Consider the following 15,827-nt stretch of genomic DNA (forward strand, 5'->3'; position numbering starts at 1 on the left):
ATTTCCAATACTGTTTGATATCTTCTCTGTTATTTTTATTTACTCTTCTCTACTTATCCAATAGAGGGCCATGTCTATACTTTATTACTTTGTGAACAGGCACCTAAGTAAGAGCTAAACTAAAACATCCATGTTCATATATTTCAGCATTCCCCTAATAATTGAAATCAATAATAATTCAATATACTCTATTATGTCCATATTTATTTTATGTTACAACTATGTTTTCTATGATAACATGCTGTATATTAACTTTTCTGGACATCACTATGAATCTTTCACAAATCTTAGCTTGTTTTAATCAACAGTAAAAATAGTGATTTTGTTGTTAGCAATCTTATTTAGTGTTCAAAGTATTATCAAATGGCCAACCAGATCTCCTTTAAATGGGCTCCTTGTTCTTTCAGCAGTTTATTTGATATTTTGCAATCAAAAAATATTCTAAATCCATGGCGATTATTTTCTTCCCCCAAACAGGAAATTAACAAAATCCCAGAGAACTTTGTGCCAATGCGTGTTGATTAGGGCCATGGTGCACCTGCACTTTAAGTAATAAAGCTGAAAAATATATTTCTTTTGAGGTCATGAGTTCACAATGAATTTTTTTCATGAGAAAGGTATAATTCTACGTAATTTCTTATAAACTCATTGCCAGTTATATCAACCAGCTTATGATTCTTATCCAGATGGTCAGTGTACTATAAATATCAGTGAATATTCATAATAGAAGCTGATAGAAAAATCAAACCATGGAAAAGCCTGAAAGTATCTACTCTAAAATTGATTTATCCTCCTCACTATCCTGTTTAAATTTTTTATATTATTCACCTTTTCTTCTTTAAACATATTTTATTTTTGTAATGAGAATGAAAAGATGTCAATTTTTTTTAATAACTAAAGAAACACTTCCAGCAAGAAATAGCACTATGTATTTAGTTCAACATACACAGAGATTCTTATATATACAGCATATTACTAAAATCTCAAAAATTGCTTACTCTTTACAACTAGGAGATATTTTGCTTTTTGTGTCCATACCTTCCCTTTAGAATGAGGAAGATTCTAAGTAATCTTATTGTATCATATTTCTACTTCATTGTATTGCCCTCTGGGGGGAAAATTAACAGCAGAAGACTTGTCACTTGAATTCTATTCATGACCTCTCTACTGTGAGCATTACAGATGGAATGCAGCAAAGAGGAGATGCAATTCCAGGGGAATATGGGCTCATAGATCTTTCAAAACAAAGAAGAAATGCTTTCTCACAATTGTTATGGCAAATAATGCTTTTCACTGTGTTAGAGTCATCACTATAAGAACATTGGATCCGGAAGTGAAGTACGGGACTATATTCCAAATGGCTTTTCAAGGCAACTGAGAGCATTGGCTCCTGGGAATCCTTCAGCCACATTGATATGTGTGTCATAAAATTGTGAGATCATGATCCCATTGATGTGATATGAATCAAGAAAGCAATATGCTCTTTGTTGGTATAGATGCATGAGGGCTTATCTATAAGTGAGGAATGATATTTGAATTTTGGAAGAACTTTCTAGCTACATGAATACCTTGCAGCCTCTCTTTTCAACAGTCTCAATATTTTTACTGTCATGCGATTTCTTCTGTTGCTCCATTTATATCCAACTTAAATTTCACCTAAGCATTTTCATGTTTTATTTCTTTATTAGACAATTCTCTTTTGATTATCTAGTTTTATAAAATGTCACATGGGTTTATCACTCAGAGACAAAGAAGCAATACTCTATATGCTGTGTGTGAATGGAGTAATATGTTCAGTGACCATTAACTGGCAAACTTTAAAAGAGCTCATGTGATTGGTCAGTGATAATGAAGTACAGCTGCAATTCATATAGCTAATGTGGACTGAAAAACTAAGAGCAAAACATACACTTTGTGCAAATACTCATGGTTAATCGAGCATAGAAACAGAAATTTAAGCCCGGTTGTTAGAAGACTGGAGTTATTAACCAAACCATAGTAACTGAAATTTATGCATAATAGAACCATGCAAAAATGAAGACTACCTGTGTGTATGTGTGTATTTAGTATTTGTTTTTCTTTTAATTTGTAGCTTCAGTACACACACCACACAACAAACTTTGTGCCCTATAATGCCTTGGCTGAATATCTTCTCAGAGGACGATTGTTCATTTTTACCTTTGTTTGCCAATTTATTCCACCGTGGCTCTTTTTGTCCTCGCACTGCATTATGTGAACTGGTGAAGAAGTTTTGACCACGAATAGCTGACAGATATGTGCAGGTGGACATGCACAGAAGCAGAAAGAAAGTTCCTCTGTGGTTAACATGAAGGTTTTCTAGGGGCTTGGGGCACTGGTTAAGGAAACAGAGTAATGAGTAGCAGACAGGGATTGATGGGAGTCCTCTGACATTTTGAGGATATCCCTACACATCACTGCAGCCTGAGGGAAGCTTGGCTGAAAGAAACTGGCCAGAGGCATGTTCTGACTTTGGCTGACTTGGAAAGAATGGCGGTGCTCTTAACAATGTTCACTTGGTGGGAGAATTTCCTCCCAGTGGAACTATGTGTTGTAATGGCCCCATATAATGCGAATGCCATTAGCACTCTCATTTCCAGAAACTACATGGGATACATAAGTAGAAGAGTTAGGAATCGTTTTCTGAAAAGAAGTTCTAATATTATTTGGATATTAAATAAAAATAAATACCTTTGTTAAGATATTCAGACTCAGTATTAGTGTAAATATGTATAGTAGAAATAGCCCTTAACTTGGAATATGCAGTAATTAGGTTTAACTCACAGCCCTGCTAATTATTTGCTGTGTTTGCCCATTCATTTATTCATATATTTGTACGCATTGGTTTATTTTCTTACAACTCTTTACCAAGTGCCTATCATGTGCCAGATAGCACACCAGGCTTTATGTGATCAGGGTCAAATCACTTCACCTCTTCAAACTTCTCCCCTGTAAAATTCTAAGACTTTTCCAAAATCTATTTTTGAAAAAATGCATACTTGATTCAAAAGGTAGCTTTATAATTTGAAAACTTCGATTTCACTCCTGTTTTTCTTTGGAGGCTAAAAGTGAAAAGTGACTCTAACATAATTTCATGGAAGTAATGAAAATACCATCTTTAGTGATTACGTTCAGAACTGAGAGAGTAAAAACTATTTTTCAATTCATCTTCAGCTTCTGCCATCACTGCAGCAAGAGCAATGAGTGTACAATAATTCACTGTTTTGTAGGATGCCAAATAGAGGGTAGATTCCTTATGGACAAAGCCCAAGCCTCTGGTTCACTCCTCTCCATCCAGATGGAGCTACACTGAAATGATTTTCACACACACAGCCTGGGAAAGAAGAGCCCCCACTCTATCCATTATTCAACTCAATGTTTACTGTCAAGATGAGTTTTCCAATTTTCCATTGCTTCCCCTAAATTGAATTTCTCATGTAGAGTTGAGAGCTGGCATGTCTGCAAGGAAATAGCTATATAATAAAACAGTCGTATAATAGCACTATAATTCATCCAGTTATTCATTCCTTCTCTGAACAATAGGACCTAAAATGCGTAGTATATGTAGGTTTCAATTAAATTCAAAGGACCATTATTGAGTGACTACTGCATGCAAGCTGGCTGGACTGAGACTATTGAGATGGATAAGAAACTGTCCCTGCTCAAGGAGCTTAAAATCTAGAGGAGAGAGAGGGGTATAAATATATAATTGAAAATGTTTGATGTAATTTCTAATAGAACACCCCTGTGGCTGTGCAATGGACAGAAGGGAGGACTTAGTTCTATCTTGGAGGCTGGGATATGAATCAGGAAAAGCGTTTCAGTGGAGATTACACTTAAAGTGGGAATATTGTATACATGAATAAGAAGAGCAGGCTGGATAAACAAAGCTGTGGATGGGGAAAGATGCATTCCAGCCAGCAAAAATGTTTTGCCTCATTGGAAGATTGTTTTTCTTACCCTTAGCACCCTCTGCTTATTCCTCTCTTTCTTTCTTACTCTGTGTCTTAAGACTCCAGTCAGTTTGATGGGATGGCTACATCCCTCCCCACTCCATCCCATGTCACACCACTGAATGAGCAACAAACCCTGTCTCCTGAAAAATGTAGCACCTGAACTCCAGTCAAAATTTCTGCTTACAGCTCTAATGTAGGTTTGGGGGCTTTCCCATATTACTTGAAACTATTATTGATTGCTTCAGCTCTCAACATGATGTCCCAAGAGTCATGCTTGCTGCTTTAGATGAGGAACAAAAGGTAAAATCAAGCTAAATGAAATGAGGTAAATATAGGATCAGAAAAGCCAGGAGTCTTCATTGCCTGCTCACAGGCATTATCAAACCAAAAAGTTCTCTGGCTGGCAAGGTCAGTGAGGAAGACCAGAGAGGATAGGAATACTCAGAGACAATATATTGCCCTGCTAAGAGCAGGTCATGGTCCTTAATGTAAATCACATCATTTGCTTACGGTCTTTATTTAATCTCTGGCAGATGGAAATTTCTTGAGAACACACAATGGTACAGAGTCTTCTGTGTGCGCTTGCATGCCAGTGAGATCTACTGGGGGAATTAACCTCTACTTTCCCAGTGCAATTGGTGGTCATTTTGAGTGACCATATTGCTTATCTCCAAACCAGGACACCTTGGAGAACAAAAGAGGATACTGTTAAATAAAAGTGTGTGTATAATAGACACACAGTAGGACTTCCCCAGGCAAACAGGGACTCTTAGGGGATATATGATCACCTTCACATTTTTTCTGTCTGGAGGGAAATTTCAAGGAGAAATACAAATAATACGTGGAACGTGACTCTGGAGGTAGGCTAAGTCTACAGGGAATTAGTCAATGTTTAAGTCTGTAAGTTTAGAAGCATGTGAAAACTTCAAATTTCAACAGTAATTCTCTAAATTTTTCACTGAGACAGATAAAATAGCTGTTTTTCTTATACAGAGTACATCCCATAGGAATATCTGAATTATGTGCAGCTCCTAGAAAGCAAACTGTAATTACATTATTCAAGAAAACACTGCAGTTTAGGCTAATATTTCTGTACATTTGTTTTGTACCTTTTGTACATGTTTTTGTAATGTGTTTATACATATGTACAAAGATAACTTTAAATTTGATGATCAGTATTTAAATTATTTTAGCACTTAAACTATTACAAATAAATCACTACTTGGCATACTCTGTCCCTAGATTTTCATCTGGCTGTCCCTTTTCATCTTTTTTTTTTTTTTTTTTTTNTTTTTTTTTTTTTTTAGACGTAGTCTTGGAGTCTTGCTCTGTCGCCCAGGCTGGAGTGCTCACAGCAACCTCTGCCTCCCAGGTTCAAGTGATTCTCCTGCCTCAGGCTCCCAAGTAGCTGGGATTATAGGCACACAGTACCACACCCAGATAATTTTTGTATTTTTAGTAGAGATGGAGTTTCACCATGTTGGTCAGGCTGGTCTCAAACTCCTGACCTCATGATCAGCCCGCCTCGGCCCCCGCAAAGTGCTAGGATTACAGGTGTGAGCCACCGCACCTAGCTTCTTTTCATCTTCTAGATCTCAGTTCAGTGCCTCCTTAGAGAGGCCATTCCTCACCACTATAACTGATCCCTGTGATGTTCCATCACAATGTCCTTATGCCATTTTCTTAGCACTTATTGTATATAACATCTTCTGTATTTACCTATGAGCTATCCCCACTAGAATGAATAAAATTAAGACCATAGTTCCACTTACCTTATTCAGTAGTACGTCTCCAGCACTTCAAAACCTGTCGGGATGCAACAGGTACTCAACAGATAGTTGTTCGTTGGATGGACTGATGGGAAATAGGCCATCTTGTCTTTATTGAGCAAGTTTTGCAGGAAGCCTTCTCCTCCCTTCGTGATTTTTGTGCATTGGTAAGCACCTGCTTAGACAGCTCCAGTTCCTGCTCTCACCACTTCACCACTACACTGTTGCAATGCAGCCTTAAATAGCCCTCCAATATGGACTCAACCACATCTTGCAACAAGATTTTCATCAGCACCCCTTTCACTGCACTTGGCCTCTGTGTGCTTCACTCTTAGCCTCCTCCTGAATTAACCTTAGCCTAATAGCATCTTGTGCCAGTGTTGATCTTCTGGTTGTGGAAGTCAATATGTTTTCTCATTTCCTCTTTTTTTGCTTGTCTTTTTCATCTCTTGCCGATGATTGTCAACTGCAAGGACACAGCACTTTTATACACTGCCTGATATATACTTTGTCATCAGGATTGTTCTTACTGCCAGATAATTATTTCATATGCTTGTGCAACTCCTTTCATTAAAAGCATGTTTTGTACTTTAGTTTCATTATTAAGAGAACTCTTCTTTCAGTTCTCTTACTCACTGCTTTTGCATTGATTGGACATCACAGCATTCAAAATGTTCACAAAGTACCTTAAAAATTGAGCGCAGAGGCCTCTGGTCCCTTGTGGCTACTGAACACTTCAAATGATGGTGTGACTGAAAAACCTTAACTGGATTTTCAATTCAGTCTTATTTTAATTAACTTTAAAAACTGATATTCAGTTCGGTCACTGGAAATGAAAGTATGTGTGGAACTACCTGGATATATGAATGAATTTTTTGATTGTAAATTTTGTGAAATTTATATACAGATAAAATGTTTCTAATAAAAACTGGTGTCTGAATTGAGATGTGCCGTAAGTATAAAATAAACACCAAATTTTGAAGACTTCGTATGGGAAATAGTATGTAAAACAACACACTGACAATTTTTAATTCTGATTGCATTTTGAAATAACATTTTGAATATATTGGGTTAGGTAAAATATATTATTAAAGTTAATTATACCTATTTCTCCTTTTTTGGGGTGGCTTCTAGAAAATTTACAATTATATATTTGCTTCGCATTATATTCCTCTTGGACTATGTTGACCTAGACCGTTTAATGGCTTAGGCCACATAATGCAAATTTGCATTAACTTTATTTGGTGTTCATCATATTAATCATAAAAGCAAAACAAACCACCAGGTGCCAGTAGTCACAGGCTGAGTTCCCTAGGAACAGACTCTGAGATAGAGTTTAGTGTGCCAGATAATTTTGAAGGATTTTCCTGGGGAAGGGAGTAGGATTATACACAGAGAAGTTGAGCCTCGATGCAGGCCCAACAACGGACTTAGCCAACCCCACAAGGAGCTCTGACACTAACATGACCTTTCAGTTTGTCCTGAGTTGAGCCAAGATGGCCAAGTCTTTCTTCCCCATCGTCAATAAGTCACTGAATGTAGGTCACTCTGGGAAGAGCATGATCTCAGGTAAGGTGATACTCTGTGTCTGAGGCCAAGCGTGAAGCGGCTGGAAGCTGAAGGCCACCTACAGACAGCACTCCTTCCAGCTCAGTTCAGGCAGTATGTCTTTAATTGAGCTGGGCAGCACATTGCAATGTCTATTGTACTAACATTTTTTTTTTTGAGATTTTCCATGAAGATATTGATCATTGTCTTTTTCAGTTTTTAATCAGATGCATTGGCTAATACCAATATGCAGCTAGAGCTAAGTCTGTCCTCATAGGCCATGATGTGAATTGTGTGTTTCTCCTTCTTTTGTCTCTGGCTTAGCTCCTTTCATTATCGTCATGGCCCCTCTAGATGTTTATATTTGGCTCTTAAGGCCAGATCAGACTGACTTGAGCCCAGCTGTAATTGGGGACCAGATTCAAGGCTCTCTATTAGTGCCAGACAACACTGGTCAGTCTTTATTATTATCTATGAAAGTTCATAAGCAAGTGAGATTTTGCGTTTTTCTGTTTAACCCTAATTACTACTTATCCCCGTGAAGATATGGGATATTATAGGTACATATCTGTGTATAGATTGTGTATGTGTTTGAGTATGTATGTATGCTCCTTAAAGGCTTGTTCAAAGATCGGTTTATGTTAGAAACTAAACAAATACATTATTTACTGAAGGAATACCTATGTGTGATAACCACTGGTGACTTTATTCTGTATCTCCCTCTTCAAAGAATGCTTGGATGCCTTCATATTCATGACATTTTTTTCTCACCCCTTAGTGGTGAAGAAACTGAAATTTTGACCCCATTCTCCAAAATTAATCAATTGAGTGTAAGTACTGCCATTGGTCCATTTGAAAGGGAATATCTGAATGGAATGGGAGGACAGGCACCTATTCTCAGCAGCCAGAAAGGGTACTTGTTGTCAAGAGAAAATATGGGAAAGCTAAGAAAGATTAAGACTATTTTTCCCTGTAGTCTGCCTTTCTCTGTTCCCAATTCTTTACACTGCTGTGTAATTTTATGGAATATGATTCTCAATTAGGAAACTTTAACGAAGACAAAAAAATGGTAAAAGACTGTCTTCTAAATATATCCTTAGTTCTTCAGGCAGCAGTTTAATTTCAGTTAAAAGGAAGAACAAAGGCATGTCAATGTTTTGGAATGAGGCTAGCCGAGGACTTTCACTGCCACTCTTTTTAGAAATAGACCATCAGAGAAGTGGCAATGTTACATAATGCTATGCTTCTTACTGCCAGAGACAAGCAGCAGCTGCTTTGAGACTTGAGAAAGTCAGCAGTGACTTGAACTCTGTGTTGCTCGTGTCCAGAAAATTCCAGGCGCTTTTGTCAATTTTTTTCTTCATTTTCAAATGATCCTTTTGAGGAAAATATAAAGGCATAATCCCATTATCTCTATTTTAGAGAAAATTAAACCAAATTTCAGTGAGGTTTGTTGTTTGTTGTCTTGCTTCAAGTTGTCCATTAGCAGAACAGAGAACAAAGTCTTGCTTTCTGCCTTTCCCAGACTGATTCTCTGTTCCAGCTTCTCTTTGGTTGCTGATACGGTATCAAATATTTTATATGTACATGAACAATTTGAAATTTAATTTATTTCACTAGTTTACTGAATCCCTGCCTTTCACTGCTGATGAAGGTTAGAATTAACATAAAACTATTTCCTTTAGAATGCCTAGGGAATATTTTTTTGCCACTCAGGCTAGAACACCACTGATAATTTTTATTCCCTCTTGTATATGCATAAATAACTGAGAATAGAAAGAAATAGGGAGGTCCATGATATGGAATGAGACACATCTTGACTAGAATATTTTAGTTTAGAGAAAATTTGCTCTGATCACGGTTATTCAAAGGATTTGTTTATTTGTATGTAGCATGATGTGTGTGTAACCTCATAAATACATGCAGAGCCTGGGAATAAGAAAGGTGACTTATGGTCTCGCCTCTAAGATTTTGACTCTGACAAAGTCATAAAACCTCTGGTTTTCATAGTTTCTCTCACAATAATGACTTGAATAACCCTAGTTATCTCTCCTAGAGAGTTTTGAAAAATAAAGACATAGATAGGAAGAAAGATGGCACAATAGAAATGAACAGAAGTCTTACTATCCCTGTCTCCTACAGGTTTGCTAAACAGTATCCGAGGTAGCTTTTAAGCTAACTTTGATGTGAATGCTCAGGTTCACATATAGGCATTTTGAAACCACTAAGAGGGGTTTCTTAATAATCCACAGTATCTCCCTCTCGCTTACAAAAGAAAGCTTTTTAACATCAAAGGACAGTTGGTGACTCCAATTTAAATTCTTAAACCAAATAAGTGGCTGTTAAATTCAAGGAACAAAGATCTGAATAATAATTAGTTATCATTTGGAGTGATAATTCAAATGATAGCTAATTATTATGTAGGTACTCTACATAAATTATTTCCTTTCATTCCTGTGAGATGGGTACTTTATGTATGAAGAAAGAGAGAGGTTCAGAGAAGGCTTGTCAGTTTTCCAAGATCACACAGCTCATTGTTTACTGAGCCTTGATGTGAAACTACAGCTATGTTTAAAGCCAATGCCATTTCACGGTATTATCCTGCTTCCTTATAATGATCCAACACTTTTCTTCTTTTTCTCCTTTTTCAAAATCATGTAGTATCTGATTGACTTTGTCTTTCTTTTCCTCCAAGGGTACACTCACCAACTGCTGTCCAGAGTTAAATTTACAGTCACAAAGCAGGAGAAAAGTCTTTGTTTCCAAGCTAATGAGCTGGGTTTCCAGGGGCATAAATCCTAGGAATTAGTAATATCCCATATAAAATCACTGAAGGATGGTGCCTATGGTTATGTCAGTGGCCTCTATGATGCTCCCTAAAGTTGTAATTTATCCCACCATCCCTAGACAGATTCGTTCATGTTCTTTGGAACAGAGTGCACTTGCCTTTCCCAGAAATTTTCAACCAAACAGGACGAGGACATAGATCAAGGTCTGTCAGCCTACCCCCAAACTGTCCTCTGCAGATTTTGTTGCTACTAAACTAGAATAATCTGTAGTTTTTCCTGATTCCTTTTCTGTCAATGACCAACTTTATATGCACTCAAAATGAATACATGATAGGGTTGTTCTTCTCCTCTACTTCTCTGCTTCCCGTGGTAATTTGCAAGTTAGAAGAGGCATTCCATTAGGAGAAGCTGAATGGATTAAAAGATAATAGGATTTGGACAACAGGACTGAGTGAATCACAAATAAATTCGCTACATTCATAGCTGACAATTGCTGAGCCTAGGCCTGCTCCTCTCTCAGTGGAGCCAAGGTCTCTGCAGCATTCTGATGTGTCTGGTGAAAGGAGAAAATGAGCTTCATAAATACAACTTTAGAGTCAATGGTACGTTCCCCAGGGACTGCCAGTGCTTTACTTAGCAAGAACGGAAAAGGAATTCTTAGGGATATAAAGGCAAAAGTGAACATTGTAAAACACAAACCACAACAATTGAAAACTGTAGAGCCTTGCTTCCAAAGCGTAGTCATCCCTACTTTTCTGAAATGCCAGGAATTAGGATACAGAAAAGAGCTCAGAAGACTGCAGGAGCCATCCTCGGAAGGACCACAGAATTCTCATGCTGGAAAGCTTTGGCAGGGCTCTGTTCTCATCATTCTACCTTAATCACCCTTTATCCCTTTGAGCCATTCGAGTGCCATGAAAATCCAAGAGTGGGTAGAAAATAGTCCCTCAACCGAGTAAGAAGTAAGATTCTTTTGTTTCTGTGTGTCATGGATTCTGCATGCTGCCTGCTTGGAGAAAAGAGCCTTACACTGGAGTTCGCAGGCATTTGCTGCTGTCTCAATAGGTAGATCTTCAATGAGGCCCCAGCTTCGTGCCATCTGTTATTTCTAAAGTATTTTGGCCTTCAGCTGGAGGAAGGTGACAGGAGAGTGTTCTGTTCCTGCAGAAGATTTGCTTGTCATCAGAGTAGCTGTGTACTGTCGAAACAGCCACTGCCTACATTTCACTGCCTTTTGAAAGCTAGCATTTTGGTGTGAATCAATTATGAAAAGTGATGCACAGTGCCCCAACACGCACACCGCCCCAACACGCACACATACACATTTACCCCACCTAAAAACCTGAGATATAACACAACATCTAGAATTGTGGGCAATCATGCAAAGCACTTCAAACAATATTAAAATCCAGCCACTTGCAAAGAGTGAGTAATAAAATAAGTTTAGGGTTATATAAATTGGGTCTAATGAAATAATTAAGATTCCTATGGTACAAGTGCCTTTATTTTCTCTTGTCTGTCTACAAATGCCTTTTCGGATATTTATTCATTACCTATTTCCTAGATAAAGAAAGTAAGGCTCAGACCTTTTCCCAGGGTAGCATAGCTTAGAAAATGGCAGAGGCTATCAAATTCATATTTAAAATTCTATTTTTTCTTTTGCATTTTTCTACCTCCTGGCATATGTTTTTTTTTTTCTGATATTAGGTCAAGGGATAATTAAAGTCCTTTTTTCCATTAAGAAGTTTGCTTTAGGATTTCATTTTCATTGGAGAAGGCAAGTTTATATCTATGGCATGTGTTATGCTAGGAAAATACCTCCTGATCCTTTTGTAGAAAGCAATAAGGTAGCATTTCTTACAAATACTAAGCAAATACTTTGAGAAAATCTAGAGAATATTAATAAATGATTTTTTAAAGGGTATTGTAATGTTCTCTTTTTTCTTCTGAGATGGAGTTTCACTCTGTCGCCAGGCTGGAATGCAGTGGTGCGATCTCGGCTCACTGCAACCTCTGCCTCCCGGGTTCAAGTGATTCTCCTGCCTCAGCCTCCTGAGTAGTTGGGACTACAGGTGCACACCACCACACCCAGCTAATTTTTGTATTTTTTTAGTAGAGACAGGGTTTCACTGTGTTGGCCAGGATAGTCTTGATCTTTTGACCTCTTAATCCGCCTGCCCCGGCCTCTCAAAGCACTGTAATTACAGGTGTGAGCCACCATGCCCTGCCATAATGTTCTTTGAATAGGACATGGGAACAGCAATCAAATTTGAACATATTGCATTATTTTCATCTTATTTTATTTTTATTAGAGACAGAGTCTTGCTTATCATCCAGGCTGGAGTATAGTGGTGTGGTAATAGCTCATTGCAGCCTTGACCTTCCAGGCTCATGATCCGTACACCTCAGTCAGCTGAGTAGCTAGAACCACAGGCATGTACCACCATGCCTGGCTAATGTCTTTTATATTTAGTATAGACAAGGTGTCACTGTATTGCCCAGACTGCTCTCTAACTCCTGGGCTCAAGTGATCCTCCCACCTTGGCTTCCCAAAGTGCCGGGATTATAGGTATTATTGTGCTGTTTTATAAGTATCAGACATGTAGGTTCTGAAAGTTATTAGAGACGTTGAAAATAAGTTACTGGGAAGTGAAATGACTCTCGAAGATAGGGGAATAGCAAAAGTGTGAAACTTCATAGGCTAATCATTAAGGCCATTGCTTAATTGGGATTTATAGTACCAAGGCCTGACCAAAGTCATAAATTATCAGACAAAATTATTGGGCAGAAAGTGAATGGCTGCATATCTCATTAAAGTCACCAGGGAACTTAGGCAGAAGGTAATGACTGAAATGAGAACTTGCCTGAAACTTCAGGATAAAAATAGTTCTTGATATATGAAAATGATCTGAAAAATGAACCAAAATTTGTATTGCAAAGCGGCAATTCAAGCTTAAAACATTGCCTATTTTTTTCTTAAGAAAACAGGATACAAAAGTCAGTATGAATGAGCAAAGCCATTGAGTTGCTCCTGAAGCAGAAGAAATTAGGCAAAGCTATCATGGGGATGGATTTCCATAAGAGAGGGCAACCTCTGTATGAGGGGTGACTTCATGGAAAATTTATAGGTGATGTACCTATTTTTTCAAAGTTCTTTTCATCCCTGAAATTTCATACTTTTCACCTTCAGGGCCAATGTCTGTCAGTGCAACCCGAATTGTGCCTTTGAATGAGTAATCATAGGTTTGAAATAGGAACATTGGAGCATTTTAAGTGTCCAATAATATTTGCTTACAGCTCTATTTTGAATGGTGGTTATGTGACGACTGGTCTCCATGCCTGGGGTTATCTAATGCCTTTTAAAAATTAAAGACATAGTGTCATTGGGCCTTTTTATAATGCAGTATTATCTTGTCACAGAAGACTTCAGGAGTTCTCTTGGTTAGCAAGTCAAGAGAGACCTGTGTATCTAGGCCTGCATATATCCATGCGTCTTGTCATTTGATGTATTCCATTGTAAGAAAAGGAGTTCAGTCCTAATAAGTAACACCATCCATACGAGATTTATGGATTTCACTTATAAATATTAAATTTATAAATAAAGTATTATCCTATTGTACTTAATAAAAGCATAAGGCTACAATATTACACTTGTCCTATAACTTCACAGATATCAAATGAATATCTAGAAAATAACTCTGACTTGCTACAAGTGGGTCACTAAAGCTGTCAATTGGCCATATACGTCTTTAATCTCTATCTGATAATGTTGCAACTTTTGCATTATTTTTGAACATTCCTAATTGGTGATTAAGTTCCTGAGAATTTCCAGTAATGCATACCAAATATCCTGAGAGTTTTTAGACATAAATCTGACTTGCCTTCAAAATAGAAAATCAATATTATTGTGATTTCAAGTCATAATCTGAATGTAAGTCCAACTTTAAAATTAAATGTTGCCAGGATCACAATCTCAAAGGCTTTCTCGGATTATACAAATTGCATAATCATACACACACACACACACACACACACACACACACACACACACGTAATTGGCAACAGAAACACAGGAAACAATATGAAAAAAACTATTTAGTTCATTTTGAAGGCTGTATTTGTTGTCATTTTTGAAGACAGTAAAATTATTCAAACCAAATCCATTTGTTTAATTATCTGTTAATCTCTCTCTTCACACTGCTTGGATTGGAGATTGCAAACAGGCCACAAAAATGCCATGGGAAAATAATTCTTGCACATTCTCTAACAGAATTGGAAAAATTAATGGTAGATTCTTGGTTTGGACATACCGTGCTTATGTGAACTGGAGAACTTTGGTTTGAGCTACTTCAAATTTGAATACACTATCCTTCCATACCTATAGTTATGGGGATTTGAGAGATTTTGAAAACATAGCCTTTTCCTTGCCTTTTGTGTGCCAGGAAAGATGTAAGCTGTTTGCCTCTGAACCCAGCAAAATACCTTCCAATGGGGTTAGAACCACTAGGGCTTTTCTTAATGTTGAATCACCCCCATTATACCTCCTTAGTATAAGTGGACAATAATTCTCTTTAGCCATAAGAGTGCCATGTTGCAACTGTTATCATCACCTCCCCTTTCACTGTGTGTGTGTGTGTGTGTGTGTGTGTGTGTGTGTGTGTAATGTTAAATGATCTTTAATAGTGGTTTGTTACCAAAAAGTCAATATAAGCTCAAGTCACCTAAATAAAAACTACCATACAAGAAAAAGGCACACCTATGGAAAACATACAGGAATAAGAGAAATGTTTATTTTTGGCCCTTTTCCTTTTTTAGAGCTGTTTCCCTCCTTTTTCCTCTACCTTGGGCAGGTTGTTTCAATAAACAAAACCTTGTCCTTATTACTACCACTTTTCAAGTGCCTTCACTTGTCCTTGATGCCTAGCCTTTCAACAGGTGCCTTCTGTTATGTCCTGAATAAACATACACATAAAACACACACACATACAAATGTATACATATTTTGTATAGTATGTCTATATATATTTAGGCACATATTTTTAAAATAAACATTCAACTAAGAGAAACACTGAGTGGTAAAAGAAAAACTAGCAAACTGATATAAAATGTAGCAATCTTACTTATCAAATGGAACAGGTATCTTTTTTAACATTAGTTGATGCCTCTCATTGGCCATTTATTTCTCAGTGGGCTCAGTAATAGATGACATGGCAGCAGAGCTCATACCAGTGGTGGACTTCTATAACCAGTGGAATAGTCAAGAAGGGTCAAGCTGTGTCTATTGATTTGGAAGTAGATTATACGTCTTATCACAAGCACCTTAGCTTTCTGAATGTCCTTCTTTTCTATCAAGGAGTGTCCCCTTGTCCATATCACATGTTGTCTACCATCTTTAATGTTACTAATACATTAGATTATTTATGGAATGTGCTTAGCCCTGTGTCTGGCTCCGTGTAAGCAGCTGATAAACATGAGCTACTATAGTTATCACACTTTGACCCTTATCATGTTTCCTAGATATATTGAGGGCAAATAATTGAATCTACATTTTATTAAAAGAAAACTGAGACTAATGGTGAGGAGGTTACCTAACTTGTCTTTGGCCTCAGGATTAGTGAACAATATTATAGGTATTTGAACTAAGAACTGCAATCATTTAGGCCAATATCAAAGTTTCGTCAATATCAACCTTTAAAAGTAGTTTGTTATTCTAGTTTTCTGAAACTCTCCTGAGGAAATACAGGAGA

Source organism: Cebus imitator, unplaced genomic scaffold (genome assembly GCF_001604975.1).
Source record: "Cebus imitator isolate Cc_AM_T3 unplaced genomic scaffold, Cebus_imitator-1.0 Scaffold345, whole genome shotgun sequence".
NCBI lineage: Eukaryota > Metazoa > Chordata > Mammalia > Primates > Cebidae > Cebus > Cebus imitator.